The sequence below is a fragment of the Nelumbo nucifera genome, chromosome 8 (assembly GCF_055504915.1).
Source record: "Nelumbo nucifera cultivar China Antique chromosome 8, China Antique-T2T, whole genome shotgun sequence".
Taxonomy (NCBI): domain Eukaryota; kingdom Viridiplantae; phylum Streptophyta; class Magnoliopsida; order Proteales; family Nelumbonaceae; genus Nelumbo; species Nelumbo nucifera.
In genome coordinates, this window is record NC_142656.1 from 30,590,424 (window position 1) to 30,597,308 (window position 6,885).

The window sequence follows — 6,885 nt, forward strand, 5'->3', positions numbered from 1 at the left end:
CAAGTTGGGAAAGAAGCTAAACAAGCATAATCCCCACTTTGAAATATTAGAAGACTATAGTTGGAAAAAGAAAAGAAACTCCTTGGGGTTGATTGAGGTCACAAAAGAATCAAAATATACATAAAAATGAGGAAACAATGAATTACATATATAGAACCAAAATTTAGTGCTCATACCTACTAGGAATTAGGACCAATTGGGGATCTAGGTCTCCAACGGGGATTGGGACAAGGATGGGGGATTTGGAAATCGGGGTTGGGGATGGGGAATATAATCCCAGCCCTGAACCCACGCCATTATCATTCCTAGATTTAAGCAAATGAAGTTGCAAAATAAAGCCTTAAATTGCTTTAATCTCATCTAAAATTGCGTTAATCATATTAATGGTTTAGGATGGTTTAACCATTCACATTTAGACTTAATTTGACTTGCAACAGACTTGGAAAGCTAAAGGGAAAAACGTTTCGAACTTGAAAATTGGGTTATTCTCAAAATGCTTGTCTTCGAGTAATCTATAGAACTTAAGAGTCATCCTTAATTTGCGAATAGGAAGCAAGGATGTTAGGCTCTTCCATAATTGATTATTTGGTAGCCAAGATGCCTAGGGAAATCCCTGGAATCATCCGTGTCAACTTATCTTGTACCAAAAAGTGTATTATGACCATTAAAAAGGTATTAAATTCTCTTAAACATGTGGTTAACATGACATACACATTAAATGAGTTGTCATGTACATTAAATGTTTTGACATAAGCATTAAATGACTTATTCATGACATGCATATTAAGGTTAAGTTACTTTTTTAAAATGAATCTTGAATATAGTACACTTTGCTATTTGTAAAAACTCTCTTTAAAGATAAAAGACAAGATTATATCACAAGTTTCTTTTTTTTTTTGGTTTTTGAGTAAAAAAATGGAATAAAAAGGTTATTGAGGCTAATATCAAAAAGACCCAATAGCTAAGAGATGAATTGAGAACAAAATTATAGAGAAAGAGATTAGGATGTGAACTTGAGAAAAAAGAATAAATACAAGAAAATATTTATTATGCTTCATTGGAATAATTTTATGCATCCTGATACTTGAAAACATTTCTCTAAACTTGAGCTTCATTGGTTTTCAAATAAAGAAGAATAAGAATATTTGAAGGGAATTCTCTTCCAATAATCTATTGGTAAAGCTTCACACATTATCATCACAATCTTAAGCTTCATTGATTAATTCATTTAAAAGGTTTATAGCACTCTGTGGTAATCTCTTTAGCTTTACAATGGTAAAATTCCTTGACTAAGGAATACATTCTTTGAGATTGTTTTTGAGCTTAAACTTACTATTTAAAGGTTTTCAAAGTTATATTGTGGTCTTCTTTGTGAAAACTTATTGTGCTTTGATTGATTTATCCATTGAAAAGTTTGTGAGATTTAATTGGTTGCTTCTTAAGAAATCATATTAAGTTTTTTAATAGAATTTTTGAAAAAAATTTCACTTGATTGAGAATAGGTTTTTATGCTCTAACTTGAGTTGTTATTCAAGAAACCCCAAGCTATCCTTGAAGGAAGAACTTAAACTTGAGATTGCTTATTACACTTCACAAATCTAAGAACATCTAATTCTAATTGGTAATTTAATTGAGCCTTTGTTCTCGTAAAATGATTGTGATAGTTTGAGATTGTATTAGCAATATCATTGTATTAACATTTGTAATTGAGATTATATCCTCAATCCCTTGAGTTGTGACTCGTTTGGTGGTTTGGCTAAACCGACCCTGAAATAGAATTACATCGGCCACTAGTTTCCAATTCAATCTTTCAACCATTTGGGTCAAACGGATCGACTCGTGACTATCAAATGTTAGGGAAATAGACCCCTATATTAGATGCATGTCTTGGTATAAACTTATAATATTGGGTCATATCACTTACTGATGGCACAGTCCCAGTCCTTTCGGCAGTCTGCGTCCACGTCTCTCAGTAGGCAGAGGCATGCCTACCACTCTAGAAACGTGTCACTCACCCGGGCGAGACGCACGCCACAACGACCACTTGCGCAGCCCTGGTAGGTACTGTGGCAGGAGCCCAGTGGCGATTATGCCCGACCAGATGTGAGTGTCCCTATAAAAGCCCTTAGGGCAGAAGAGAAACTTTTTCTTGAGCGCTATCTGCACTCTTAGCCTTCGTCTCCTTCTTGCTTCTCCTTCATAGTACTAACTTAAGCATCGGAGTATCCCCACCGGGAAAACTCCCCGGGGATTCCTCTTCTTCCTCATCTCAGGTACCTTCCAGGAGCCACGTGAGTGTCAGCTAGGAGTGACCGGATCGCGCCGCATCATTTGGCACCGTATGTGGGAATCGTTTCGAAAGGCCTTTCTCTAAACTTTCACATCTTCTTACTCTCCAAAAACTCAACGCTCATGGCATCCTCTAGCAACATTGGACGAAGCACGGAGATGAATAACTTTGCGGAACAGCCCCAACTCCCTACTGTCTGTATCGGACAGTTCACCATCCCCTTCTCAACGGACGGGATCCCTAGTTTGGACGTGCCTCTTGCAGGGGCACCCGTCGTTGCTCCACTCCCTACCATAGTCGGAACAACCTTAATTGAACCCTCGGTTGTGCCCCCAACGGCTAGCCCGAACCAGCTGGAAGATTGGGTGCAGTGCATGCGGGCCATGCAGGCTCAAATGCAGCAGTTTTAGCAGTTTCAGATCTATCAACAGCATGTGTTGTACTAGATCTCTCAGTACCAGTGTTAGCAGCAGTTTCCCGTGCTACCGCAACCTCAGCTTCAACAATCGCAACTCCCTCTTCGGCACCCAACCACACAGCAGGCTAGGTCCCATCGTCAAGAGGAGCAACTTTCCCACCAAGGGAAGGCCCCCCGGAACCCTCCAAGGAGCCAGGCCTCCTCCCGCAACAGGCAGGAAAGGCCGACCACTCCAGCCTCGCCACAGGAGGTCAGGTCGGAAGGACTCCAGCTCGCCAAGCTCACATCGTCTCAGCCCTCCAAGCCCGGTACCCTGTTCTTAGAGAACCGGTTCGAGATCCTGGCCGCAGGCTCCAAGCAGGAGCCCTCTGTTCGTAGCCATCACCAGCGGCCTGAGCTGCTTCCTGCACACACCGTTCCTGACAGCACAGAAGTGAGCAGCACGAATGTCAAGCTCGCCAAGAAGCAAAGACGACGCCATCGAGCTCGCCGGTCTGCCTCCCACGACCTGTCGAGCTCGGAGGCAAAGAAGAAGTAAGCTCGGGTGAAGCCAAGGCCCCCATCCTTTCAGTTCAATCCCCCCTGTCTCTCGAGCTACAGGCAATCCCAATGCCTAAAGACTTTAAGCTCCCCCTCTTGACAAGTATGACGGGTCGTTCGACCCAAATGGTCACGTAGATGCCTTCCAATCGCAGATGCACCTGGCAAGAGCCAGCGAGTCGTGCATGTGCGTGGCCTTCTCCACCACTTTTAGAGGAGCAGCCCGTACGTGGTACTGGAACTTGGCACCTGGGTCAATAAGAAGTTGGGCGCAGTTCGCACGGGCTTTCACGTCCCCTTTCGTTACCAGCAAGCGGTGTCCGCGAACAGAAGAGAGTCTCCTCAGCATAGTGCAAAGAGAGGGAGAGTCCATCCGGGGCTACATCAAGCGATTCAACGACGCTTGTATGCAGATACCGTGCCTGGACCCCACCGTGTGCCTTGCAGCAGCCAAGAAAGGCGTGACGCATAAGGAGTTCAAGTGGCACATGGTCGTCAACCAACCAACGACCATAACCGAATTCCTTAAGCTTGCGGACAGGTTTATAGCCACCGAGGAAGAGATCAACTAGAAGGGCGAGGGCGCACCTGAAAAAAGAAAGAGGGAGGGAGATCCTCCTAGTCAAGGGGACAGCCGAAAGAAAAAGGATGCAGGTCGAGGGGCAAAGCTAGGTCAGTCGTTCCAAGCTCCTATAGCGGACCAAGCTGATTACACCCCACTGAACGTGAAGCGGGCCGAGATCCTGATGGCGATCAAGGACACCTCGTACGTGAAGTGGTCACCTCGTTTGAAGGGGAATCCCAATAAAAGAAACAAGAATCTGTATTGTAGTTTTCATAGAGATCACGGTCATAGTACCGAAAATTGTAAGAACCTCCACGACGAGACTGAGGAGCTCATCCGTCGCGGGTATTTAAGAAATTTTGTACATAATAATAGTAATAGTAATAATAAAGCAGGTCGGCAAGGGGAGCACGGTAAGGATGATCCCGAGTCCAGCAGCAGGCCGACCAAACAGCCACAGTGGCAGCCTCCGGAAGAGAGGCCGGTTCGGGGGACCATCCACATGATAGTGGGAGGCTCGATAGTTGCGGGTTGTACTTTGGCAGCGGCTCGGACATCAGTTCGTGAGGCCGCCCGAGAAGAGCAGAACCCTCCAAAGCGGCCGAGGACAGGAGAGCCAATTTTCTTCACAAAAGATGATGCGCGAGGAGTCCACTACCCCCACGATGATGCACTTGTGATAAAGCTGAGGATCAACGACTTCGAGGTCAGGCGCGTACTCGTTGGCTCAGGCAGCTCGGCAGATATCCTCTTCAAAGTTGCGTTCGACTAGCTTCGGTTACAGAAAAGTGACTTGAGGCCTGCGGACACTCTTTTGGTGGGCTTCAGCGGAGAAGAAGTCCGGCCCCTTGGGAAGATAACAGTACCTATGGAAGTCAGCACGTGGCTTTGCGTGGTCAGATTCAAACATGACTTCCTGGTGGTCACGACCCCCTCCCACTACAATGCCATAATAGGTCGGCCGATCACCCATGTCCTACGGGCGGTGGTCTCCACTTACCATCTGGCTATGAAGTTCCCAACAGACTTCGGTGTGGGGGTAACGCGAGGCAACCAGCTCGAGTCCCGCAAGTGCTACGTCGCCATCCTGAAGGGAAAGACCAAGGTGGCCGACGACCTCGAACTGGAGCGGCCTACGGAGCAAAGTGAAGAACGAGCCGCACCCATGGAAGAAACAGTCGCAGTCCTGACCTCAGCAGCCGACCCGTGTTGGATGCTTCAGATTGGTGCTTCCGTCCGGGAACCTCTACGATCCGAACTGGTAAGCTTCTTACTCCAAAATTTAGATATTTTTGCATGGTCTGCGGTAGAGATGTCCGGTATAGACTCCGACCTCATAACTCATAAGCTGAATACTGATCCTGTAGTTAGGCCCGTTAGACAGAAGAAACGCAACCAAACCCTAGAGCGGTGGAAAGCGGTCGACGAGGTGGTCGAGAAGCTCCTCGCAGCCGACTTTATAAGAGAAGTCCACTACCCTATGTGGCCAACCCTGTCCTGGTAAAGAAGGCCAACGACAAGTGGTGCATGTGTGTCAACTACACTGGCCTAAATCGGGTTTGCCCAAAAGACTGCTTCCCACTCCCCAGAATTGACCGCTTGGTGGATGCGACCTCAGGGCACAAGTTGCAAAGTTTCTTGGATGCTATTCGGGCTATAACCAAATCAAGATGGACCCAGCGAACGAAGAAAAGACTGCATTCATCATGGAGTTCGGTCTGTACTGTTACAAGGTTATGCCCTTCGGGTTGAAAAACGTTGTGGCAACTTTTCAAAGACTTGTAAATAAGTTGTTTGCGCCGTTAATCAGCAGAAAAGTAGAATGCTATGTAGACGACATGGTCGTCAAAACCCAATTCTCACATGAGTTAATACAAGACTTGCATTCTGTTTTTGAAATTTTGCGTAAGTTTAATATGAGGCTGAACCCGAATAAGTGTGTATTCGGTGTAACCTCGGGCAAGTTCCTCGGGTACATCATTAACCGGCGTGGCATTGAGGCCAACTTGAACAAAATTAAGGCCATCTTAGATATGAAACCACCCTGGAGGTTGAAGGAGGTTCAGAGGTTGAATGGTCGCATAGCCGCCCTGAGCCGCTTCATGTCCAAATCGGCGGACCGTTCTCTGTCGTTTTTTAAGGCAATCAAAAGCAAAGGGTTCGAATGGACCCAAGACTATCAGCTTGCATTTGACAAGCTCAAGAAATACTTCGCTAGTGTGTCAATCGTAACCCGGCCCGAGGAGGGTGATATTTTAGAACTGTACCTCTCGGCAAGAGACGAAGTGGTCAGCTCGGTACTAATAAAAGAAGTAGATCGGGTTCAACGACCCATCTATTATGTTAGTAAAGTATTGCAGGGAGCAGAGACGAGATACCCAGAGATAGAAAAGCTGGCTTACACACTGGTAATTGCAGCCCGGAAGCTCCGTCCGTACTTCCAGGCTCACACTATTATTGTTCTCACCGACAAGCCTTTGAGGCAAGTCTAACTTAAGCCCGAGGTCTCTGGTCGATTGATGAAGTGGGCCGTTGAGCTCAACGAGTACGACCTCCAGTACAAGCCACGGATTGCCATCAAGGCCCAAGCCTTAGCAGATTTCATAGCCGAATGCACATTCAGCTCCGAAGCCCCCAGGCTGGTTGAGCACAAGGCTCCCAGCTCGGGTGAGCCTGAAGCTCCCAGGACGGTCGAGTTCCAACCCCATGAGATAGCAGCCAGTGTGGCGTCTCTCCAAGTTCAACCAACCGCGAGCTGGGATGAGGAGCTCTGGATCCTTCACGTAGATGGTTCCTCGAACCAACAGGGCAGCGCAACCGGAATAGTTCTGCACGGCCCTAGTGGCACGAAACTGGAGTACGCGCTACGCTTTGAGTTCACGGCGTCTAACAATGAAGCGGAGTACGAGGCGTTGATAGCTGGACTGGCCCTATCCAGAGAAGTAAAAGCAAAACACATTGTTATCTGCAGCGACTCTCAGCTCGTGATCAACCATGTCATCGGCGAGTACGAAGCTCGCGAGCCAACCATGATAGATTACTTAGCTAAAGTCAGAGAGGCCCTGCTCCACT